The 27,192-nt window shown below is 39.9% G+C and overlaps 1 long non-coding RNA gene across 1 annotated transcript; it reads right to left on the minus strand.

Moving 5' to 3' along the window:
* Window positions 1-10,206: 10,206 nt before the first annotated feature.
* On the minus strand, window positions 10,207-27,034 carry LOC123459226. The gene is made up of 3 exons (XR_006636112.1): window positions 26,713-27,034; window positions 26,053-26,135; window positions 10,207-10,591 (listed from the first exon to the last, which is right to left on the minus strand). It is a non-coding gene; the product is annotated as an uncharacterized LOC123459226 (long non-coding RNA).
* Between the last annotated feature and the right edge of the window lie 158 nt (window positions 27,035-27,192).

A 27,192-nucleotide genomic window follows, 5' to 3' on the forward strand; every position in this document is an offset into this window, starting at 1 on the left:
ACACACACACACACACACACACATAAATAGACAGAGAGAGAGAGAGAGAAAAAACTTGGTATATAATCATTTTCATCACTCAATATGTGATTCTCATACCCTGCCCTAGGACTTATTCACTGACTTGTCTGAAGGAGAGCATGTGCATCCCTTCCTCCCCATTCAACTAAAACTTTGTTTGGCAAAATTGAGTGACAGGGTCTGAAAGGCTACCCTCAAATAAGATATGTAATTGAAAATGACCTCTAACTCCTGATCCTCCTGCCTCTACATCCTAAGTACTGTGATTACAGGTATGAGCCACCATGCCCAACCTTCATGAGGTGATCCTGTGATCTTGTGGCTTAATAGAAGCTATGGTTCACTTTCGCTGACCAGCACTACAAAAGAACATTGTACTGTATAGTGCTGGCCTAGGGAAAGACCAGAGTTCAAAATTTGAAGTTTGGTTTCTTCTGACTGCATATTGCTTCTGCACCACAGTAATAAAATTTTAAAAAGCACAAACTGAACTATGAATTGGGGACCATCTCTGTACTTATGAGCACAGCACTATATATGGATCTAGGAGACTCATGATGAGAGAACTGATAGAAGAGCACTGTGACAGAGTGCAATGGGACAGACACCTAATTCAGATGCTTACATAGAGGAAAATGAATTCTTTGCAATAGGTTTTGAAAAATGAAACTACTTTCTTCAGTTCATCGTTATCAACATGTAGTTAACTTCATGTTGATGGGAGTACCGGGAGATGGGGAGCAAGCAGGGAATGGGACGCACTTCTTCCTCAAAGATCTCACTGTCACTACGGGAATTAAAGAGTAGATGGAAAATCTCTGGGGAAGAGGAGGATACATGATTCTAGAAAAGGGAACTCTGTGGCTTATTTAGGGAGCAATGCTCTAGTGTGGGTGGAATATATGAACTTTGAGGATGGGTGACCTGTGAGGGGGTTAGAAGGAGATCAGCCTCAGAGGAAATGTTCAGGCCAGATGAGAAAGGCCTTGTGTCAAGGCCACGAGTTTCAACAAGGTTCTGTAGGCAAAATCAGGCTATAGAGCTGCGTATAGGAGAATGCTATTACAAGATCTGTGTCCTCACACAGGGATGCCATCTTATGGTTTTCCAGATAAGAAATAACTAGGTCCTGAACTAAGACATGGATGAGTACACACGGAGAGATGGGAAAGGACTCAAGAGCCAGGTCAAAGCCCATAAAGTCCATAAGGTATTGGGAAGGAACTAAAAGTTCCAAGGAACTTTAAATACCTTTTGAGTAAACTACTCTACCCCTACTACACATAAGAGAACTTTCTTCCAGAGAAATCAAGCAACTGGCCCAAGGCAAAAAATGGCAGCTTTACCCAGTCTCAGAAACACAGGTCATTTTAGTTGTCACTGTTCATTTGCTAAAGCTTCTATACCAAAGAGCCACTCACTGAGTACCTTAAATAACACAAATTTATTGGCTCACACTTTCGGAGATTAGAAGTCCAAGGTCAAAGTATTAGCATGGCCAAACTCCCTCTAAACTCCCATGGACCCTACTTTGCCTCTTTATAGCTACAGTAGTTAGCCAACAATCCTTTGAGTTTGTTAACTTGTGGGCACATCATTCCAATCCTTGTGTACAAGGAATGTTCTCCTGGTGTTTCTGTCTTTATCAGACATGCTGGATAAGGAGCCTACCCTATTCCATGCCTTCATCTTAACTAATTATATCCCCACTAAATCTGTTCCAAATATTATGACTGTGACACCATATCCCAATGTTCTGACTCAAGCTGACACTCTTGGAATAAATTGGCTTCCCCTTGCTAACATGCACATTAAGATCTGTCAGGAATTATGAGTGGCCATGCTTGGCTAAAGCAGTGTTGTGACCTTTGCCTATCTCTAACTTCTTAACCTGGACTTAAAGTGGTTGGTGGCACTTTTGAGAGATTTCAACTTTGATTGTGTCCCCATTCAGTTTCTCTATCATGCCGTCCTCATGTGATCCACCATAGATCGCCAAGCAAGCAAGCTAACAGTTTCTCTTTCCAGCCAGTGGGGAGAAGAGACTTCTTGGGGTAAGCTAAGCTTTAAGTGAACAAACAACAGGCCTACCATACCCGATCTTAATCAGCTAAGCAGCCAGTGCACTTCTACAGGAGAAAGGCTGGTAGAAAGAACAGACAGCTACCATTTCCATAGTCTTCTTGACTACTAACTAATGAGGAACCAGAGTCCAAAATAGCTGATGTGACCTCACCCAGGAAGTGCATCTCCCACCCCACTTCCTTCTGACTTCTCCTCGAGGCACCACAGCTGCTGTAACCCCTAACCTGAGCTGAGGTTTTCACCTCTGCACAGACTCCTGGTCTGTGCTGTTCTCAGAAAGTTTCTCTAAATCTCTCTGCACAGTGGGAACCTGTACCCTTTTGGGATGTTCACATGAAGAAAGGGAATGAGGACAACACTGGTTCAGAGACATCACACATTACATCTCTCTTGTAAAGAGAAAAAACACTTGGGGTGTTGGAGAATCACTGGAAGACTCTTTGTATTAATCTCAAGTCTACCAGCGAGGTGAAATTTAGATCACACTAAAGCCACCTTCACTTGCTATTTGGGGGTCAGTTAAACAGTCAAAACTGAAATTTAATTTTGCCCTCACAGTGCGGATTTGCTAAGCAAATTAATGCTAGAGTGTAAACAAGGCCTCCCCAGTCTGCCCAAGAGCCTGCAAAGCACAACATGCTTTCAGCACTTGGAAGCAATCCTTTTACATGCTAATTACAAATCCCACAGTATTTGTGAAAGTGGCTCTCTCTGGGATGTCTATTTGCCAACAAGTTGTTTATTTCCAGTTCAAAGGAGAGTGAGGACTATGAATTATTGAGTAGCTACTATGTGTTCAGCAGTGCAGTGCCCCACGCCTTGTGAGAGGTTGTTTATCTTCACACCCATCCTTGGAACTGAGCACGGCCCGGCCTGCACCTGTGGGATGGCGCTGCAGAGCTGTTGAGTGGTGCAGCTGGAAGGCAGCCCCAGGACAGGCACCTGTGCACAGCAGGCATCAACCATTGGCCAGGTCTTCTGCTTTTCTATATTCTCAAACTCAGTCTTCTCAGGAGATCTGAATGGCATGTCTCTAATTAGCTTAAATTAACTCATTTTTATAAGTCCTGTTTTCATCTCAGTAATGAGGGAAAGGAGGCATTCCGCCAAGAGGTTAGCTATCAAAAGAAAAAAAGAGAAAGGTTGTGGCAGATCTGGGCTAATAAATCAGTCCATAGTACTGGGACCTACCAAGGACTCTGAAAGAAGATGGAAAATCACCAAGTCTTTGTTTTTGTCTTTCTTTGCTTTGGGAAGATGTTTTCTGTACTCACAGGAGAGGTTGCCTTTTGGCTTTTGCTAGTGCAACAAAGGTGCATGTCTGGGAGGAATGACAGACAGCAATGCTGGGGAGGGAGTTTTAACCCTCAGCTGCACACTTTCCAATACTGTTGCCACTGTCTACCAAGAACAAGAATAAGAAAATGTGTGGAGACGATGGCATGTTTTCAGAAATACTACAAACCTTCTCTTACCTGTGAGGCAACATCTGCAAATTACATCTTACCCTTCCCATTTAGACTTGTTTTTAAAGCACACCATAAAACAAGTTAGTAGAATCACAAAAATAGGGCTATTGACCCAGAAATGAAACAGCTGTTGATTTCCAGACTCTGGGCTTGTCATTAGAGAGAAGAGGTAAAACATCACAGCCAAGTCCAAACTCTGTAGGGTTTATCAAGCATGTAGTTGACTTTACTCATGGCCTCCATGTCATTGGCTTACTAGCTGCCCAGCAGAATGTAATGTATGAATCAAAACAGGCTGCAAACAATTATAAGACACAACATATAAATAGAGGCTTTAAAACATTTCTTTTGGCCAAAATAATCCTTGCCGAAATGCATGGATAAAACTGTTATGACCCACAGGACTGGCTGTTGGGATCTAACTAATATTAACTGTTTGCACACCCATCCATGCCCCTTCAGCTAAGGAGCCATTTAGTCGCTGCTTCCAGTGTAAAGGAAGTGCAGATCGCCCCAGCACTCCAGAGCTCAGCTTGCTTTGCTAGGAGACAGTAGAGCGAAATCCTAGCATAGACTGATTCATTCTGTCTGCTGATTGGTTGTTTTCCCTGGCCACTGACATCATCCCTGTTGCTGGGTGGAAAACTTCTGCAGCACAGCCCTCCATACTGACAATACTACTGACTTGGGGTTCTTGTGAAAGGGACATTGTACTCAATGCAAAATTAGATTAGAGCTCAAATAGAATTAGAAAATCTTTTGTGTGATCACTGCAGTAATATTATGGCTCTTAAGATATAGTGCCCCCCACCCCATAATCTAGTAAATCCTTTTGTGTGACAATCTCTCCTCCAAGCCACCCAACCCCCAACACCTTGTAGAATATAATAGGAACCTTACCGTTTTCTCTATGACTGTAGATGGAAGATGTTTTTCACATCTCCCAGATGGGGCTGGCTTTTCAGATTAGTTTATGTCAGCCTTTATCAACAGAATTAGAGTATGTCCTGAATTGTGAAATAGGACTTAGGACTTTCTGTAATAAATGGCTTTCAGGCTCTCATTTGTCCTCTCAGATTCTGGGAGGTATTGATTAACAGGGCACTGATGGCCAACTTGTCTGCTGCCCTTTGCTGTATTCCTATGAATTAGGTGCTATTACTCCTCCCATTTTAAATATTTATTTATTTAAGAGAGAGAGAAAAAGGAAGAAAGAGAGGGAGAGAAAGAGAGACAGAATGGGCATGCCAGGGCCTCTAGCCACTGCTAACAAATTCCAGATGCATGTGCCACCTGGTGCATCTGGCTTATATGGGTCCTGAGGAATCAAACCTGGGTCCTTTGGCTTTGCAGGCCAGTACCTTAACCACTAAACTATCTCTCTAGCCTACTCCTCCCATTTTACAGATAAGGAAATAAGCCCCACCCCCCATACTAACTACATAGCTCATATGGGACAAGGCTGGAACACCAGCTCTGGATTTCTGACCCTAGATGCTGAACTCTTTCTACTCTAATAGCATCTTTCAGATGTGGGATGAAGTGAGTTGCAAGGATCAGTGTGGAGCAAGTCAATACCTCAGCATCAGACCCCAGCCAGTATTGTTCTCCACACAGGGCCTTTGCTTATCAACCTCTTAGTAGCTCTCAAGACAATCTCATTCTTCAAGTTTGCTTTAGGAGATGCTCATAGATACACATTTGTTTTAGAAAGCTCCAGGCTTTCACAGCCTTAACTAAGTGCTGCTTTGAGAGAAAAAAATAAAAGCCTAATAACTCAAACGCCCATTTGCATATATTACATAAGACTTCTATAAGGGTAAAATTATCCAGTTGCAGGCTTATTTTAAGTTTTAATGGAATAATTTTGACAGAGCAGAAATAGCAGGCTTAGTAACCTGCTTAGTAACTCAGATGTCAGAGATGTTTCCCCCATGAATACTGGACTCCTCCTGGGCTCTGAGGAGATGCCTGGTTTCCCTTGTTTACCACAGGCTGGGATTGTGAACATCCTTTGTGTGGCTTTCATCTTCCCTACATACTCAGCTTTCCTTTATCTCATTTGTTGCTATCAACTCTTCCTCTAGTCAGCATTTAATACTGAAATGTTCAGCTACTTTAAGTTATTTTATATAAGTAAAGGAACACAACAATAATACACACACACACACACACACACACACCATGGATTTACTTTATGCAACCTGCCACATCTGGCTTGCTCAGGCGAAAACAATGTACAGTTATTTGGAATACAACAGAATATCTGTGAACCAAGGCCTATGACACTAAAATGCTAGAGGGACCGAACACAAGACCAAGAGGTGCATATTACTTAGACATGGAGGTGGAGGTTTTTATTATCGTTCTTAACTTTGTTGACTACAGTCTTTACCCCCTTTAAGGCCCCATGTACTTTTGACCCTTAGGTCTCCTGGCTACTATGTGACATAAGCATATATAGCTTACTCTCAGTCCCAGCAAACTTCTCTCTCTCACTCTTTTCACATTGCTCACATTTTCATATTTTCACTGACTTGTTTTTCTGTGTTATTTTTAGGTAACAAGGAATTTGTCATATAAAGACACAAAATCTCTATCTTATTGACTCTCCAGGGGAGTCCAGAAACTAACTCTCCCTGTCAGCTCAGTGAACAAGACACACCTGTACTCTTGCTGCCCCTGCCTTTTTAGCTTGAAATGCAACCTGTGGAACTCTGTAAATAGCCAAAAAATATATTCGTATGTCACACAGTTGCTAGTAGCAGTTGAAACTAAAAGTTAGGTGAATATTTCATAGCTGAGGAAACACATCAAAGTAAGTTAAAAAGTTTATTCACTGTCTACCCAATTCCAAAGGACCAAAAATAGAAGCTCTCTCCCAGGATTCAGAAGTCAGAGTTTATCCACCCTGCCCTACCACTCCTCTAGTCTTCTCCTGTGCCTGCCTTCCGCTCTCCAACGGGGGTTGAGTTTGCCCAGAAAATAACTAAGTGGATGAAATCCACAAGCATTCATTCTTCTTGGGCTGGCACGTCCAGCACAGCAAGCTATATCTTCACACTTCTGAAGGGTTATATGTGTTAGTTTTAGAGTCTAGACTCTAGAATCAGATGCCACTCAAACCTCACCTCTGCAACACACCAGCCTATCAAGAGGAGAAAGAGAACTAAAAATCAATGTGCTAGTGATTTCCCTGTTTATTTCATTCTTTTAAATATATAAATCAAGGAGAGTTATATGCTTATCTCTCATTGGTAAGGATTGAATACACTAATAATTATGAAATCCATATCAAAGAACTGGGATGTGGGAACGTTTAAAAAAAAAAAAAAGCCAGGCGTGGTGGCACACACCTTTAATCCCAGCACTCAGGAGGCAGAGGTAGTGAGGTCAAGGCTACCCTGAGACTACATAGTGAATTCCAGATCAGTCCTGGCTAGAGTGAGACCATACCTTGAAAAACAAAAAAGAAAAAAAAAAGTCACCATTAAGCTAGGCACAGTGGTGTGGTGCACACCTGGATTCTCAGCACTCAAGAGGCTGAGGCAGGAGGATTGCCATAAATTTGAGAGCAGCCTAGCTACAGAGTGAGTTCAAGGCTAGTCTGAATTATTTAGCGAAATTCTATTTAGCTAACTTTAAAAAGTCCCAACAAACCCAGGCATGGTGGTGCACACCTTTAACTCCAGCACTGAGGAGGCAGAGGTAGGAGGATGGCTGTGAGTTTGAGGCCACCCTGAGACTCCATAGTAAATTCCAGGTCAGCCTGAGCTAGAGTGAGACCCTACCTCAAAAAAACAAACAAACAAAAAACAGGTCCCAACAACAAGGATTCAAGTTACTTTTGGCAAATGGATATAAATTCAGATGCAAGAAAGAAAAAAACATGAAGGCAGAGAGGAATTAGTGGCAATAAATTTTAAAAATAGGCATCTGTGGTCTTCACAGCTAGAGAAAAAAGTGAAATGTGCCAGGATGAAATGAAAGTTATAAGTATCTCAATGACTGCCAGTAAAATGGATTTTTTAAATTGGCATTCAGCATTTCTATATTATTACACTGTGATTTTTTTATACCACTGTCAACCAGGGGTCTAATGGAGAAGCCCAGGAACTTTTGACACATTCCCATCCAGGAACAGAGAATCAGTGATCTCTGAAAGAGTTATGCATCTTCTCCAGATTTTACTACATCACACGAGATCCTTGAGATAAGCGGAAGAGACAAAAATTTTCTGCGAACTATCAAGAAATGCTCCAGAAACCAAAACATATAATACTGTGGAACAAACTCTGAGGAAGGGATATGAGTCTCTGACACGAACCCCAGTGAAGCTGAGCTGGCCATAGGCCTGGAAACCATCTGTAGGGATAAATGTTCTATTTCCATTCTCAAAATTTATCAAATAACTTGGCTTTTCTGCACATTCTCTGCAAGTGTGTAGAAATGGTACGTATTAAGTTACCCTGAAGATGTTTATTGATTGTCCATCATCTGCAGCACACTGTACTGTCACACAATGGAGAGCAATAGAACAGCAGTCCCTAGGGATGGCCAGGTCTATAACAAAACTAGAAGAACTGTTAAGTGGGAATTCACAGGTGCTATGGGTGCTCAGAAGTAGGGCATTTATCTCTAGCTACAAGATAGAGATGGGTCTTAGGGGAAGATAATGCCACTGGCACTTGAACTTGTATTAACTCATTGATCAATTATTGCCTGGAAGGGAATTTCTACTACTGGGATGCAAAGAGTCTAAGGAACCCTTAAGGCCTGTCACCAATGTTTTAAGAAGGGTTTTAGGTTAACAAAAAAGAAATTGTTCAGCAAATCTGCATGTAGCAGGAAGTTGGAAGAAGGAGCTAGTAGAGTGATGACTGAAGCAAGATTCAGAAAGGTATGGTGGACTTGGAGGATGCCTGAAACCAGAAGATGTAAAATTCTGAATTGAAAACAAAAGCAAATACTGTATGTACTGTATATAAGAAGAGGAGATAGGAAAGTTGGGTTTTGGAACAGAATAGTAGTGCTGGTACAGAATCCTTTTGATGTGAGAAACAGCTAAAAGACTGGCCTAGTAAAATAAACAATCTGGAGGAAAGAGGAATCTACATATAGTAAGTGCTCAATAAATATTTATTGAATGTAAGAATGAACACATGAGTCATAGTCACTGTCTCCATAGGGAGTTGTCACATTGAAGAGAGATTGCATGGTGTGTTATGTGTACCTCTAGCAACTAGAAATTACATCTAGGGCAGCAGGACTCAGCCCAATATATTTTCTAGCAAGATTCAGATGTTACATGAAGAGCCTTCTAAATTATCTTTTATTGAAAATTATAGAAGCCACATAGTCTCTGGATTAGTGTGTTTTTTTGTGGCAACTAACATTAAAAAAAATTAAAGCTGTGGGTAATTAACTGGCTTCACTGGCAACAAACAAACCCTTATCCTTTGCCTTCTCTTCCTAGCCTCAATATCTGCTTCCTCTTGGGTAGCTACAGTGACAGCCCCCCAGGTCCAGGTCATTCCTTCTGATCAATGCATAGCCAGCCTCCCACCATAGCTCTCTTCTGACAAGATAAGCTGGGACTGTGGCTGAACAAAGCCATGTGGCTCCAAGGAAGACCCAATATACCTGGAGAAGAAGGTCCCACAGCAAGAGGACAATGGCAATGACAAGGCTGAGAGTGAAGGAGCAACCCAACCACCCAGACACAGACTGCCCAGTGTTCCCTGAAAGGATTGAGTGCTGGGAGATACTGATAGCAGTGGCCTACCATAATGTAGACTAGCCACCTCCGCCCAGGCTGCCAGCTCTGCTCAAGGGGGCGTCCACACATCCTACAAATGCAGTGTGTAACCACTGCTCGTTAAAAACTCCCAGCAATGAATGCATATTCTCCTAACCTGATAAACATTCACAGAGACTATATGACTTTTCTGCATTAATTTATTTCTTCTAGAAATATTTTATTGATGATAGAATGAAAGAAGAAACCAGTCCTCACAAAGTCTATAATCTTATGGAGAAGGAAACTAAGTAAACAATCACAAGCAGGGAATAAGCATGTTGGAAAATAACCTGTCTTTGTACTGTTGAACGGAGATGCAGGTTCCTTAAGCTCCTCCGTGACTAGGTGTCAGTTTTCTTTGTTAACCTGACTGGCCACCTCTCCAGTCATGATGCACATGGACAGCAGGCTGTGTTGCTGGAGCCTTCTCTGGTTTTCTCTGTCCATCAGAAGAACTGTCTACGTGCCTGAGCGCACAGTCTCTGGTCTAGCAAAGACTCACAAATGTGCCAGTGCAGTCGCTGAAATCAACACCTTCCAAGGCACAGAAATCACAGCAGATTACTTCCGGTAAAATGAGTAGCTCCAGCCAGTGGCTGGGGCTATTACATGATGAAAATGAACAAATGAAAAGATAGCGCTGTCCCAATTCTCACACAATCAACCCAAGGCAAGGCAGTAGCCTTCACTTTCTCTTATTTCTCAGGATGACCCTTTGAACTTTTGCCCCAGTCCTTCAAAGCTGTGGACATTCTCTTCTTCCACCTGTAGTGACATGGCCTACTACTTGTCCTCAGGGTCTGAAGTACCTGAGGAGGACTGAGGGATCCTCTTTTCTCCATAGAGAATTTGAATGTTTTATCTTCCTTGTCTTGTCTCTCCAGGCTCTGCCAAGCATTTTGCAGTATGCAACGGTAGCTGAAAGACAAGCTCACCAGAATTCAATCCATTCTTTTCACTTCGTTAAATTTTCCTTGATTGCTTGCTTATTAAGACCTTGGTTTCTGCTGACAGTCAGCACAGCGTAATTACAGCAGTGAAGCATCTAGAACATGGCTGTGACGACTCTGTTCTTCAGGAAACCTAGGGTGGCTTCCTCTCAGGCAATGGGCTCCATTGTAATTGTTGGCCCACACTGGGGGCCCAGCTGGGCTGACATTTTAATTTCTACCTCTTTGTGGCTTCCATTATCCTGAGGGCCAAGGTATACACGTGTCTGGAATCACAATTTGTGGAAGGTTAGTAAAGTTTTGGAGCAGGGCCAGGACCATTCAGTGCTCAGAATGAATTTCCTGGAAACTACCCAGATGTATGGTCGTCCATTTATGCCGTCTAGAATAGACAGTTAAGATAAAATTCTGCTTACCACAAGCCTTACTATGCAATGGAAAAAGCTTGAGGTGAACAGTCTGCAGAGTTTGCTTCTAGGCTTCAACTGTTCAATGAAGGCTGTTTGAGTGAGTGAGGGTTTAGGATGTTTAGAAAGCAGTTATTACATAAAGACTGAATAAAAGGGACAGTGATAGCTACCACTACAAGGCTTTGGTTCATGACAAATGTTCTGTCTACCCAAAAGGTGGTCCTACATAATAAATGCAATCAGGGAATGCTGCTTTGGCCAGAGCTGGTATTTTAGCTCTTGTTCATTGTGTGACTGAGAAGGTAACCCATGCCTCTGTGAAGCAATGGCATGATGAACTTAGAATTAAATAATACATATGTTGAGCATAATGCCTGTTCCATTAAAAGTGTTTACAAATTTTATAGAAAATCAATCCAAAATTATAATTTATAAACACATAATTAAAATGTTATTGGGATATAATTATAATGTTATAATCAAGAAGTTTACAAAGGTTTTGGAGGGCTGGAGAGATGGAGAGTTAAGGCACTTGCCTAAGAAGACTAAGGACCCATGTTCAACTCCCTAAATCCCATGTGCCAGTCAGACAAAGTAATGCATGTGCAAGGTCTCACTTGTACACAAGGTAGCACACACACCTGGAGTTCAATTGCAGTGGCTGGAGGCCCTGGCATGCCTGTTCTTTCTTGTTCTCACTCTCTCTTTTGCTCTTTCTCATTAAAAAAAAAAAGGCCATTCTGTCAGGTTTGCCGCACAAAAAGAGGTTTTGTGCTATCACGCCCAAATTTGATGAAAACTATAGATCCTTGTTGAATTTTAAAATGCATATTTATATAAATGTACACATATATATTCTCACAATAGATTTTATGTTTAAGTTCTTTGTACTATGGCAAGTCTCATTCCCAAAAGAGAGGATAAAAATCTGTTTTATTTATGTTCTATAATTTTTTGATCATTTAAAATAACCTCACAACATTTTTAAGTTGTAATCTTATCTAATCTTAATCTTTTCTTCTGCCTTTTTGTATTTTTTTCCTTACTTCCTTCTTATTTATAATTTTTTTAGGAATAACAGTGCTAAAGTCCAGAGAAAATACTTAAGGTTCAGGTAGATAGTCATATTTCTATAAATTTTTCAAGATATGTATCTCTCTATCCACTATCATTTATTTTGTAGCTATTCCTGTTATTTTAAGATATTTCTAGCTTGCTCCTAATCCTTTTCTCTGAGATATATTTAGATCCTCAGAAATTCATGACATTCATGTTCATACAAAGCCCCATGAGGGACGCAATGATGTTTTTTTTTCTGTATATATACAATGATGTTTTTTTTCTGTATATATACAAGTCTCCTCAGCCCCATCTATGTTTCCGATAGGAAAGAGCCTTGTTAAAAAGCAGCACTAACCTAGCAGCTTCATCCACTGGAATGCCTCGGAGAGGCTCCATTCCATGGTCTCTGACAAAAGGACAGAATCTAGATAGAAGTGTAACCTCATGGAGTTTACAGTCTAAGCGGGGGGGAGGGGGCCTTCCCTTTCAGAGGAATATGCCTGGGGTTGATAATCACTTCATGGACAGAGCCAGCGGTAACCCTCAAGAATTTACTCACAATTCAGCACAAGATACAGAATCACTATCTCTGGAAGGCTCATGAACTACAGGGAGCAAGCTGGCCACGTTTAGTTAGGTAAATCATTTCTCAGCTTTTTGCTGCAAAACCATCTCATTAAGCAAATCTACTTCCAGAATAATGTGGATGACTTTTGAGTATAGCCTGAACAATAGAGCAAAGCTACCGGGGTTTGGAAATTTGCTATATATAGTAGAAGGCAGCAGGAAGTAGGGCAGATGATGTAGAAAGAAGCAGACTCATAAAAGGAAAAGGAGACTGGAACATGAACAATTGGAAGCAAATCAGAAAAGTGGGCAGGTGAAAGGCCAGGGACACTAAAAGCCTTGTAATCATGTCATATTGTTGAAAATGCTTATGAAAACCCAGATCCAGTGGTCACACCATCAGAACAGCTAACATGCTTTTGGGATCTATGGGCTCTGAGGAATCCACTTCTCACTTCAGAAGTCTTGACAGCAATGTTGAGAGGCCACTATACAATGGACGGAGATACAGGAGAAAGGCTGCTGTGATGCTCATAAATCTGAAGAAGGAGGAATAAGCCTCAATGAGCTGCATCATTAGCTGAAAAAACAGTCACTTACTTATGATCCAGTAACGCAGTGACCTTGTTGACCTTGTTCATGGATACTCATAATTGATAGGGTACCATATATTTGGCAGATGAATTGCTTATCTCTTCTTGTAGACAATGTTGTGATAAACAGCAGTGTAAATATCCTGTAGCCTGGTTTCTTAGTTTTATAAACAACCAGAAAACAAATCAGGTGTTTATCTGATGACCGGTATAGGCTAACAGACTTCAATAAACAGATGACCACATAAGACACAGACAGAACCTGGGTACTTGGGGACTGGCTTCCCATACTTTCTGTCCATTGTACCAGAGGTCTCCTGCAGCCCAGACTTACTTACAATAGAGCCAGGTTCCTGCTTGAGTCATGAGAACACACTGGGAATATTAACTTTTGTGATTTTGTTCCTATCACAAAAGGCAGCTGCCTCCTGCAGAGTAAAACTGGAATCATTAGCTGTAACTTGTAGGCGAAGCTCTTGAATTATTCCAAAGCACTCTATCTCAAGTTTCCAGTTGTCCAGTGGGAATAATATTTCCTTTTCGTTAGCTGGCAAACCGCAACTCTTTAGCTAAATGCTTATAGAATGATTGCTATCTTTAGCATAGTAAAGAACATTTGTTGAGAGCAAGACACATGAATGCATATATATGTGTGTGTCACAGACACCTGTATACATATGCAAACCCAAATTTTAGACTTAACTTTCCTCTAGAGATTAGAGAGATACATTGTTGTCATTTAGTTTCTGCATACACTTTGCTTTTCATTGTTCAACAATACTGCGATACTAAAGTCTCCATCTTAGAATGTGATTGGATAGATCCACAGAGACAAAAGTATATTTTGCAAACACAAGCACAATAAAAATGCTTAATGATAAATCCTGCATGTTATCAAGCACTTGAAGCCTTTTAAACTGAAACAAACTGCCCTGGTAAATGGTATTAGGGAGCCTAAATAATAAAATTCAAGCATATTCCACTTGCTTCTGAAAGAAATATGATTGCCATATGAGTTTTCAAATAATAAAAGTTAACACTTATTGACTGTCCATAATTGGAAGGACACTGTTCTATCTCCTCTACATATATTTTTTCACTTAATCCTTACAAAAATTGTATAAAGTACTACAAGATAAACTTCATAGTTTTTTTAAACAGTGCCTAGATTATACAATATTGAGGTAGATATAAATAACAAAAGACCTTTCAGTTCATCTTCACAGAAGTCCTACTTGATCCATTTGAGGTTTCAGCTACAGCTATACTTGTACAATATGGGAGTGTTTGCCTTTCCATGCTTCCTAGTTCCCCACAGACATGGGAATCTCTGTCTTTACTGAGAAGGAGAAAATACAATCTGACAGGCCTTAAACCTACAGAACAAAACAACTTGCAGTACTATCTCATCGAGAACTAGGCCAGCACAACCACAATCTTTCTTGCATTGCCAAGGAGACCATTTTCTAGTCTTCATCATACCTGCAAAGAAGAGACCTTCTGGCAAGAGAATTACCTCCTTTGTTTTTCAAAGGCTTGCAAAGCCTAAGAACTATGTCACACAGGAGATGAAAATGGGTTCAAGGGGTAGTGATCCCAGAAGGAGTCCAGAATAAAAGTATAGACAAGAGACGAGACAGAGAACACACACAGAGAGAAAGAGAGAGAGAGAAAGAGAGAGAGAGAGAAATTCTCCAGTAAAGACAAGGAATATAAATGTAGAAAAGCAATAGTGGGAAATTGCAGATCTGTTGAGATCAGCTCTCCTGCAGCCATCTCCGCCTTCTTTCTGTGCGCGGCCCCAGCCTCCCTCCCCAGCCAGCCTCCTCACCCTCTCATCCCTGTCTGTTCTCATACAGTTTGCGTATGGTTTATGACATCGTCTCAAGTCTGACTTTGTTGCCAACTGGCTTTGTATCTTCATTTCCTAATGACAAATTTCCAAGAAAAAGAGTCTGATTTGCTGAGATTATCATTTTAAACCACCCCATCGTTGCTAGTGATTGGCTCTACAGAAATAGATCCATTTCCTATTCAGACACATTCCACATTTAGAAAATTGGATAAAATGAAAACTTCCTTATACATTTGTATTTCCATAATAAAACATCCTCCATCTTGTACAAATCTGGGCCTGTTTATATCACAATGGTGATGAACCTGCAGACCTGACACAAAACTATCATTACTCATGCTGTTTTTTTTTTTGTTGTTGTTGTTGTTTTGTTTTGTTTCGTTTTCTGGGCTATCTAATTCTCAGAAACTTTTGAAGAAATTTAACCTTGATTTTTGGTTGTTTTCATTTTTTGTTGTTTTCTTTTGTTTTTATCTTCTGGGTTCATAAATTCTAATCATTCAACCAGGGCTGCTGACATTAAGTCTGAACAAAGGGAAATAAGCAAAAGAGCAAACTTCTTGTCATTTCTTTTTTGAGGCAATTGACCACAGAGATATATGAGAATCACTTAACTATTAAGCCTAGAGAGAAGCACTTTGGGGACTAGGTTCACTGATCTCCAACCAGGAACAAAAGAAAGCAGCATACTATCTTAATGAAACTGTAAGTTTTGTTGTTGTTGTTGTTTTGTTTTGTTTTTTTAATGTGCAAAAACTAACAAGGGGATTTCTGGCCCAGTAAATTCTAGTTCTTTCTTCTGGATTATTTTAATTTCACATCCATGTACTAATGAGTACTAAGAGTTTATCTCACATTTAGAGGTACTTAACATCAAAGAAGAAAGACTGCTTCATTTAGTTGAAAGAAACAAAGATACAGTTACATCACAAAACTACTAGCAAGACGGGATTAGATTTTGGAAAGAATTATTGCACGATACACAGTAAGTATAAGTAGAAAGATGCCAGAATGTAAGACAACTCTAAAACTGGCACCCTCTTTCTGTGCATGACCCCATCCTCTCTCCCTAATCAGCTTCCTCACCCTTTCCTCCCTATCTGTTCTGATAGAGTTTGCATATGGTTCATGACATCCTTTCCCAATCTAACTTTGCTGCCAACTGGCTTCTTATCTTAGTGTCCCAATGCCAAATTTATAAGAAAGGAATCTGATTGGCTCTGCCATTTGAAACCATCCATACAGATGATGGCAGGCTGTAGAATGGGTGTTTTGCCAAGAGTAGTGGTGCACACTTTTAAGGCTAGCACTGGGAAGGTTGAGGTAGGAGGATCCCTGTAAGTTAGAACCCACCCTAAGACTACATAATGAATTCTTAGTCAGTCTGGGCTAGAGCAACAGTGAGACCCTACCTTGAAACACCAATAACAAAACAAAACAAAATAAAACAAAAAAAAGAATAGGTGTTTTCAAGTGTTTATGTGAGACAAGGGGCAAGGACATGGTAGAGCATAGTATAAGAATGTAACTATACAATCACTCACTAGCAAAAAATATTTCCTTAGAGGATATGGATGAGAGATCATATAAAAACCAACTTATTCATCTTCTTCCTCACTGGAGCCCTTCCCACTAATTGCACTAGACATGGGCTTGCCATGATCTAGCATGTGAGAACAGAAACAGCCTTTCCCCTCAACTTTATAAACTTTTATTTCATTCATATCCATCACTTTGTCTACATGACCAGCCCAGTACTAAGCAGTCTACAGACCTACATCTCAAGCATTTGGATTTAGCTTAGAGTGCAAACAAAAGCATTTTCCTTACCCAAAGATCATCCAATTGCTTCATTTTAGAGTAACATGCCAGTGGGAAACAGTAAGTTAGAACTGGGAGTGGTGAATACTTCTTTGCTTAATCCCATTGTTTTTATTTCAGTAGAATTCACAGAGGTGCCCCAGATATATTTGTTGAATGTATGGAAGACCTAAATCAATTGACCCGACAGTTTGATAGCCTAACACAAAGAATTCATTCAAAGAGTATTTACAATGACTAAATTTATAATGACTTAATAGTGTCAAGGTAGTCACATAACACTGTAAACACAGTTGGCATCAAGCAGTACAACTCCAGGTTCAAATCACAACTCTTTCTTATAATAATTGTGACTCTGGCCAAACTTTCATTGCTATAAATCATATGCAAAATGAAGATAACATTCATGGCGGGTTTATAAGTATTAGTCAAGATAAGATAATGTATGCAGGTTATTGGATAATGATTGGCACATAGTAAGTTCCTGGCATGCTAGTGATTGGGTCAATTACATATCTACAACGATTATCAGGACCATTCTATTATGAGGATTAGTGAGATCAGGGGTTTAAATGGTATACTTTCAATTACATTACAGTCAATGTAGATGGGCATATTATAAGTAATATGTGCATATAACTTGTATATATGCAAATTAAACTCCGAAGTGTGGTGAGCTAAATATGAGATAATAAAGTTAAGTGATATTTTTTATCAGGAAAAGTTGAGGTTTTTTTTTTTCTAATTATGGTGAATTCTTATTAGGGATAGTACTTTTAGAAAATAACTAAGGGATTTCACACTGCATAGAAGTTTGTCTGCTGCAATGGACAAAGTGAGGGTCAATGGGCATTTTGAAAATGAAGCATGAGCTATATTAAAAAGGCAAACTAAGACATTGAGATTACAGTTGTACATGAAAACACTTACTGGACAGAATGCCTTGGAGTCACCGTTGGAGACAGTGGAAGAGGCAGTCTACTACACCTCATTTCATCTGGGAGGCTTAGACCACCTTATAGTCCCTTTGCCTCTGTCTTGCCACTGTGGCACTCACTATTGGTGTTACTTGTTTAAGGTCCATTTTCTTGGCTAGGCTTTAAATTCTGACTCTCATGTTCACCACTCTACGTCTATGAAAGGTAAGTATCAGGCACAGAGTAAGCACTCCACAAACATACACTGAGTGAATGAATGCATGAACTTAAGAATGAACTAAGTCATAAACATAGAACTAGCAGTGATCACATCATATACTGCTCTGTATTATTCTCTAGTACTTATAGAGTTAATCCCAGCTTTTTGTTGACATTGAAATTTGCATTGAAGCACATCAAAACCTCTGCTTCAAATGTCTCCAACACTACGATGAAAAGGCATCTACTTTCAGACCTAAATGTCCATAAGACCTTTCTGAGCTCTTTCCTAATTTTTTTCTCTGTTTATCTTCTTACCAATGAAATTATATTTTATCTTATTCAATTATAAATCTCCTTTGTTAATTTTATCACCAGGATTTACTATTTGATAAGGGTTCATAAAATAAGAGCCTGAAAACAGGAATGTTTGGATAGCACATATTTAAATCCATATCATTCCAAACACACAGCCTTTTAGATTCTTAAAAGATGCTGTTGCCATTCCAAGCATAGTATTCATGTAGGAATGCATCACCGCAAACAACTGATCTGAAGTGCTATCTTTGTTGTCCACAATTATTGGTACAGAGATTATCTTTTTTTTTTTTTTTTGAGATAGGGTCTCACTCTTGCCCAGGCTGACCTGGAATTCACTATGTAGTCTTAGGGTAGCCTCAAACTCATGTCAATCCTCTTATCTCTGCCTCCCAAGTGCTGGGATTAAAGGCATGTGCCACCATGTCCAGCTATGAGATTATCTTCTTTAAAAATACTTAGTTAGGGCTGGAGAAATGATTTAGTGTTAAGGCTCTTGCTGGCAAGGCCAAAGGACCCAGGTTCAATTCCCCAATACCCATGTAAAGCCAGATGCACAAGGTGGTACGTACATCTGGAGTTTGTTTGCAGTGGCTAGGAGGCCCTGGTGTACCCATTCTCTATCTGCCTCTGCCTCTCTCTCTCTCTCTCTTTATCTCCCTTTCTCAAATAAATAAATAATTTTTAAATACATATCTATATAAATAAAAATGCTATCTTCTTGTTAACAAGGCCACTTTTTCCTTGCAAGAAAATATGTTTACAATTTGAAGACCATTTGGGAACTTTGTTGGCAAAAAATAGTATGTTCTCTTGATTTCTAGTTAACATATCATCCCACTAACTCAGTTTGAAAGCACATCAAAGAAGTCAAGTACTGGTAACACTCACATGAGTGAGACTCACAGTGAAGATGTTCAAAGTCTGGATGTATCCTAGTTACAGTCAAAGTCTCGGAAAGTAGCAATGCAGATGATTACATCCTTTCATCCGTCCATTCCCAAACTAACTTATTCTCATGTAGATATCTATGTTTTAGTCTATCTTTCTTTTCTAATACTTTGATAGCTAATGTATTCCACAGTGATCTTTCTATAAAATAATAAACTATTTCTGTCACAGAAGGACATTATAGATGCAATTTGCCACCTATAATATCATATCCTTCTCAAAAGAATTTGGGACAGTAACTTTGTGGTACTAAGGACATGGACAGACTAATGGGAAAAAACATTCCCAACAGGCTGGGTATGGTGGCACTCAGCTTTAATCCCAGCAGATTAAATTTAATCCCAGAAGGAGGCGGATCACTGTGAGTTTGAGTTGAGGCCACCTTCCAACTACATAGTGAATTCCAAGGAGTCTGGGCTACAGCCAGATCCTGCCTAAAAAAAAAAGAAAGAAAGAAAGGAAGGAAGGAAGAAAGAAAGAGAAAGATGTTCCCAGTGGAGCCAACTTTAGGATTCCTCACTGGATTGCCCTTTCTTGGCACTGAGAGAGGACCATGCCATAAATTCCTATGTTTTAATTAAATTTCAAAAGAAAGCATTTTGCCGCCTCTTGGCAAAGACCATAGTCCTTTTGTTTTCAAATTCACCCCTCATCCTGTTTTTCCTCATGCTTGCAGGCCTTAGAGATCTGGGGTATCTTTGTCCATCCTGCTGAGAGAAGCCTGAGATTGGGATACTTTTAGCCTGGGTATAATGAATGGTCTTCATGGAGATCACTGTCGCTTCTAATAGTTCCAATGGAATAATGGCTTCACAAAAGTTTTTCCTTGCTCAGCAGGCCAATGCATTGTCACAAAGGTAGGACTGGAGGCCATTTCATAATGTATATTTCAGGGTTCAGAGTTTTGAGAATATATGTCAAGAAAAAGACTGAATATCCTCTCATTCTTTCTAAAGATGATAGTACTGCAAGTATAACTGTTATATGGGCAAAGGAAATCAGAATATTCAGTCCCAATAATATAATGAAATAACAAAATAAAGATGTTTCAGGCAATTAAATTTTTTTGTTATTTATCTGGATTTTATTATTTGAGTGTTATTTTTCAGCTTTAAATATGTCTGATTTTGTTTCTGGTTTTAAGTAAGTATTGGTTATTATAACTTTTTTTATTTTTAAGTATTTTATTTTTATTTATTTGAGAGAAGCAGATACAGAGAGAGAGAGAGAGAGAGAGAGAGAGAGAGAGAGAGAGAGAGGGAGGAAACACCAGGGCCTCAAGCCAGTACAAACTCCTGACACATGCACTACCTTGTGCATATGGTTTACAGGGGTCCTGGGGAATCAAACCTGAGTCCTTTGGCTTTGCAAGTGCCTTAATCTCTCCAGCCCTATTAAAACTAATTTTGCATCCATAGCATTATTATTTATTTATTTATTTTTTTTGGTTTTTCGAGGTAGGGTCTCACTTTGGTCCAGGCTGACCTGGAATTAACTCTGTCATCTCAGGGTGGCCTTGAACTCATGGCAATCCTCCTACCTCTGCCTCCCGAGTGCTGGGATTAAAGGCGTGCGCCACCACGCCCGGCTATTATATTTTTTTTCAAAGAAGGCCTTATATTATATACTTTATGACCCCACAGAACTTGAATCTGGCCTTGACCCAACTTAATCACTGACATTTAACAGATTGGAAAAACCAAATCCCAAAATCAAATAGTACACAGCAGGACTAAACTAAGCCCAATATTTCTTCATTTTCTGTCATTGTTATGTCTCCTACTCCAGATTTTCATACTGTTGAGAACTCTCACAAAAATCAAAGTTATTCAATGAAAAGAAGCAAATAAAAACCTCCTGTAACAGTATATAATAATAACACTTATATAGCATTTCTTATAAACTAGTAGTTAAAATGCTTATATGCAACTCAATCACTGAAACAAGCCTATGATTAAGTTAATCTTAATAGTCTCCTCTTGGAGATGATTAAAATTGAGACACAGAAAAGTTAAATAATCAGACATGGTGACACAGTATGTGGAAAGCACAGCTTCCTTATATTGTTTCAACTTGCAGCAAATATTTATTGCATCTACACTGCTCTGGTCACTTTGCTGAGCAACACAGCATGTTAGCTCATTCCATTGTTATAGCCATACTTGAGGACAGGTAACATTATTATTCCTTATTTCAGTCAAAGACACTTTAGTATAGAGAGAGTTAGAATCTTGCCCAAGGTCATACATGTAGGAAAAACCAAAGTCAGTACTCAAATTCATTTCTGACTGCAGAGCTGGTATTCTTAGCCTATTAAAGAAGATACTCTCAATACACATGCTATGGCCTCTGGAATCTCTTTGCCCTTGCCATTCCTGACACATTCATCCTTCGTGGTCTCTTTCTTCTAAAGCAACAGTTACAACGGGGATGTAGACACAGTTAGGATAAAGTGTGGGGTTACTGGCATAAAAAACATAGTAGTTGTTCTTACACAGCTGTGCTGTGTGCACACACGTGCTGAGGCACCTGACATTACCATACACCATGATATCTCTTGCATTTGCCCCTTTCCCCAATTTTTGCTAGAGTCAAGAGATAACATTAATGTGTTAATACACATTCTATAATAAAGCTAAATGTAATAATCAACAGATCAGTAATTCTGATGCTGGAAAAAGCTTATACAGATGGCAAACTCTAAACCTAATAAGGGTTAGTAATATATTACAAATAAAATAGCAAAAAGTATTATAACTGACAATGGAGTGCGGAGATTTGAGTAGACCATCATGTCTAAACCCAGTAGTTGGAACTGAGCTCAACAGATAGTTGCCATGCAAGTGGAGTGTTATGTAAGCCCAGGGTGACCACATTTCACAAATTTAAACTAAAATCATATTTTTGTATTTTTGTGTGAAAAAGACCTCCTAAATCATAAATATTTAAAAATAAAAAGTTTTGCACCAATTCACCTAGCCCTTAAAGGATAACCTTAGGTCCATAAAGCAAAGCCACCCCTTATCAATAGGCTTGCATTTGGGGTCTCCCTAACAATGGGTTGAAGTACAGAAAACTCTGGGGTGGCAGGTCAGGCAGGAGAGAAGGCTAATAGGATTTGGGCTTTAGTCAAACATTTCTTCTTTTGAAAAAATAATCTTTGGTAAGAATAGTTTTGTTGGTGGTAGTTGGTGACTGAGGGGGGATGGGAACTAAAGCCTGGCTTTTACAGCTGATCTTCTGATTTCCCCTGTGGAATACTATTGGTCTAGGGCCATGGGTGTGGGGGGGGCGGGCAGAAATAGCAGAAATCTAATTAACAGCTCTAAGGGAGCAATCAATTTACAATTGTGTGAAATGCAAATTCCTTTGTGCAAGAAACAAAAGAAACAAATTACAGAATTTGCAAATTTGTAAATACAGCAGTGCTTTTCCTTCAATCCAAATGCTTTGTGTGTCCCCAGAGGAAGGAAGAAAGGAAAAAAGAAAGGGAGGAAGGAAGGGATAAAGTATTAGAAAATGGTCTATAGTCCCCAGAAACAGATTTTCAAAAATATCTTTAGTAATTGATTTTTCTCTACCAAATCCTTTCTAAGACTATAAGGACCAGGTTCATGGATCAATAAAGTAAAAATCTCTAGAAGTCCAAAAGTCACAGCATACTATTGACTGGATGTCTTCTTTCAAAAAAACTAAACACAAAGTTTTACTCACCCTTTCCTATACCCAATATGTGTCAAGAACATCCACTCTATTAAAAAAAAAAAATAGTAACTTTTAAGCAATAGTCATTTTCATATTCAATACCAAATAAAGTATCAGTGACAGATAAAGAAATAAACCCAGTCTTTTTGTTCCACAACAGTAGTTTCTACGAACAATTCTGAAGTTATTTTTATGCACATGTGCATTAGTGTGAATGTGCACCTGTGTGGAGGTTAAAGGATAACCAAAGGTATCATCCTCAGGAAGGCTGTACCCTCTTTTGAGACAGACTCTCTCATTGGACTGCAGCTCACCAACTATTCTAGACTGGCTGGTGAGCAAGCCTCTTGCTACTGCCTCCCAGCATTGGAATTACAGGAGTGTGCTAGCATGCCTTGCATTTTTATATGAGTTCTGGGATCCAGTTCAGGTCCTGGTGCTTACAGGGCAAGTACTTTACTTACTGAACTATTTCCCCAGTCTCCTCCATTCACAAATATTTATTAGAACCCTTTTATAAGATTCTGTGGGTGTTATTAAAGATTCAGAAGAGATATGCTACAAGAATTTTTGGTGTACTTCAAAAAATAAGAATGCACACTCATTCTCTAGAATTTTTAAAAGCACTTAGCTGCAGGCTGAGCCAGAAGACAAGAATGCAATGTAAATGTAACTCCATCCCTGACCTCTGGTGCTTCAAAGTCAGATGAGAAAGCAGTTTGCACAGTCATCCCAGTAATGAGTTTGATAGTAACAAAGAGGACTAGAAGGGGAACATGGATAATTGGAAATCTTTCACCCCCCCCCCACAAAAAAGTCTATGACTAGGAGATGGAGGGCATTTGAGGTAGAAATAGATTGAATATTAGTGGCATTATATGGGAGAATGACAGTCATATCTGTGTATTCAAATAATAGTTCTCACCTGTATTCATATCGGTGTATTCAAATAATAGTTCTCACCTGTATTTTTCTTAAGCTTTTCCACAAAATATTTTCAGCAAGTTGCCAAAGAGCTTTAAATTATATCCATACCTTTTTACTCAGAAATTCCCCACCTAGTAGTCAGAGATGTTGCCAGATACTTACATTCTAGAGAGTTTATCACAACACTGCTATAACCAGAAGCAATTTAAAATATTCAACTATGAAATAATGATTATATAAAACTATGGTATGTCCAAGCCCTGTGATTTTATGTAGCCCCCTTTTAAAAAAATCACATTTTGGAAAACCATTTCAAAGTAAAACAATTAAGAAAATAGTTTTAAAACCATATAAGGTTTAATAAAGTATCATCCTGGGCTGACGAGATGGCTTAGCAGTTAAGGCACTTGTCTTCAAAGCCTAAGGATCTAGGTTCGATTCCCCAGGGCCCATGTAAAGGCAAATGTACAAGGTAGCACATCTGGAGATCATCTGCAGCAGCTAGAGTCCCTGGTGCACCATTCCTATCTCTCTGTCCCTCCTCTCTCTTTCTTTCTCTCTCTCCTTGTCTCTCATAAATAAATAAAAATATTTAAAAAAATAAAATATCATCCTAAGTTTCTAGTAAAAAAAAAATAAAAGGTAGTTCTCAACATTGGTTACAAATTTCTAAATTTCTTCCTTGTATTAGATATATTAGACAACAAAAAGGTAGCCTTTCTTCCTGTTCTGTATGAAATCAAAAGAACTGTCTTTCTTTTCCTCCCCCCTAATTATCAGTGCGATCTTGGATCAGTCAATCAGTCCATTAGTCATATTCTCTTTATGGGATCTAAGCTTACTAGTAAAAGAAGTATGCCCAACCGAAGAACTGAAGAGAAAGGAAAGGTCTATGAGCTGGATTCCACCAGGAGAGAGAAGGAGTATGGTGGAAGTCAAGGTATGAGCCAGAAGAGGTGTCATGCACTGAAAATGGCTTACTGCCGTTGAACACTTCAGAAGTGGAACATAGGTGCATCATGTATTAATATGAGAAATGTCACAATGCACTACATGATTAATAGTCAAATAAATGGCACTAAACACAAAGATGTCAAATTTTAGAGGAGTGTAGTGGAGCTAGACATCATGTATCTGACCATTGGAGACATCTGTCCTTTAAACCTCCCTTTGCTAGAGGGAGTAATTACAATGGTGTGAACCCTCATGGCAATCATTTCATGGGGATTTATTTATTTAAGCATGTAAATGGGAAATGAGATGGCTCAGTCAATAAAGTGTCAAACAAGTATGCGGAACTGAGTTCAGATCTCCAGCCCTATGGGACACACACCTGCAATTCCAGTACTGATGAGGCAGAGATGGAAGGAACTGTGGGGCTTACTGGCTAGCTAGTCTAGATAATCAGTGTAATAATAATAATAATAATAATTATTATTATTAATAATAATAATTATTATTATTATTATTTGGAGAGAACTGAGGAAGACTCCAACATCAACCTCTGGTTTCCACATGTATGTGTACATGCATGTGCCCCCTACACAATACAAATATGCCCAAGCACAAACATATGCATGCAAGTGTCACAGACATACATATGCAAAGCAGAATGTAAAAGACCCTTTTGCAAAAAGGATTTTTGCTAGTAGGATAAAAAAAGAAAGGAAAAGGTTATAAAAAGTACTATGTTAGAAAACAATTTGAAGTTAAAATACTGTTTGAGACCAATCTGCACAAAAATTCACTTCATCTTTCGATTTCTCCTTTCCTTTAAAATTCGTCACATAAAATCTGTTTTAAAAGTCAGATCCAGGGATATAGCCCAAGAAATTTACCACTAAATGGGGACACATATGTGTCTCAGTTCTTAGAAAAACTGCGCCTGGCTGACTTTTTGCCTAGATTTCTTGGTTTTCTGCAATGAAGGGCATGTGGTAATTTCGTCCTTCATTTAATTTTCTTGCTTTTAGTTCCTCTTAACTGAATGTTAAGTATCTTTCCCATACCATTGCTATTCTTGGTTGTATGTTCACCCAGCATCAAGCAACCTTTCGCTATCACAAACTAAATGGACCTACACATTTATTCAATCACATAACCCTTTTGGGGTTTTCCAGTCCACTTAAACCTGGCATAGCAGATTCGCATTTCCTTTTTCCCTTGTGCAGACTTGGCTTAACATGTCCCTAAAAGGGACCAAGCTGAGACAGATGTTGAGGAACTAGGAGAGTGGCAGTTTGAACCATTTGGTCTAGAAGCTTTGATATGCTAACCTTGCTATCTCCTCCAAAAGCACCTTCCTGCTTTTGCATCGTAACACTGCACTAAACCCTAAGGAATCCAGGGGCGTTTATGAAATAAAAAGGAAGAAATGCAAACCCGCAGATCGGTTCTTTTAAAATCATCTCTCCAGATTCATTCTGCGAACTGCAGGCCTTCACAAGTCTTGCTACATTAGAGACCTTTAAAATAAAAGGAGAAGTACAGAATACAGATCAGGTTCCAAAAAGCGAAAACAGGTGATGTCATAGCCCACAGTCTTGTGTGGTCGCTGCCAAGGCCGGGTGGGGAGCTGTAGCTCTGCGCCAGTGGGATGCGAGTTCTCTGTGCGCCCCTAGACACCGGTGAGCACCCAGCACCAATCAGGTGCTCTCTCTGCGCTGTCTTTGTTCTCACTGGGGAGCTGGCTCCGGGCGGCTACTCTGCCTTCCGCTCCACTGGAACGAGCCCTGGTTGTACCCTCGGGGTACCCGGCTCCCCGACTCGCCAGTGCCCCGCACCCTTCCAGCCAGAGCTTCCAAGTAACATCTGCCTTCTCTCCCCAGAACGCGAACGCTTCACGCCCTGGCTCAGCATTGTAAGCTTTGGGAGAGGTGGTTCCAACCCTAACCGTTTTAAGGGGTGGTTTGTTCCAGGAACCTTCCTTGTTCTGCAGGGCTGTGATCTGAGAACTCTGACCAGCCACCTCGGAAAGGATTTGGGGTTGAGAGATAATCCTCTTTCTAGTCCAATCGTGCTGGATAAAGGAACTTTCATTACCTAGAGAACTGGAAGGATGCTTCAGATGGAGTAAACCTCTAACCGTAAGATGCGTCCCCTCCCCAAGTGGAGTAGTTATAAAGACCTCAAACTTCACTCTCAAGCTCGGTATAACTGGTGTTTTGCACAAGGTTCACAAAGTGATGCATAAAGTTCTTTGAGATCTCTGGATGCAAAGTGACTCAAGACTGCCGTCCTCTTTACAGCTCAGCTTAGATGTTGGTCGGGAGGAAACCGAACCACTACCCTAAAGGAAGGAACGTTCTAGTTTCCATCCTGCTCCCCTACCTTCACCCTCTGGAGATCAGGAACTGTTTAGAAGCCTGAGACCCTCTAGCGAGCTCTAGCTTCCAGCTATTTATCTCACTCACACTCCTAACCACTTCTGCAGGGACCTAGACGAGGGGGGCGCGGCTTATCCTAGGGGTAGGGCTAGGTTCCCAGGCTTATTTGCATACAACACACCCTTCGCCTCTTACT

Source organism: Jaculus jaculus, chromosome 3 (genome assembly GCF_020740685.1).
Source record: "Jaculus jaculus isolate mJacJac1 chromosome 3, mJacJac1.mat.Y.cur, whole genome shotgun sequence".
Lineage (NCBI taxonomy): Eukaryota > Metazoa > Chordata > Mammalia > Rodentia > Dipodidae > Jaculus > Jaculus jaculus.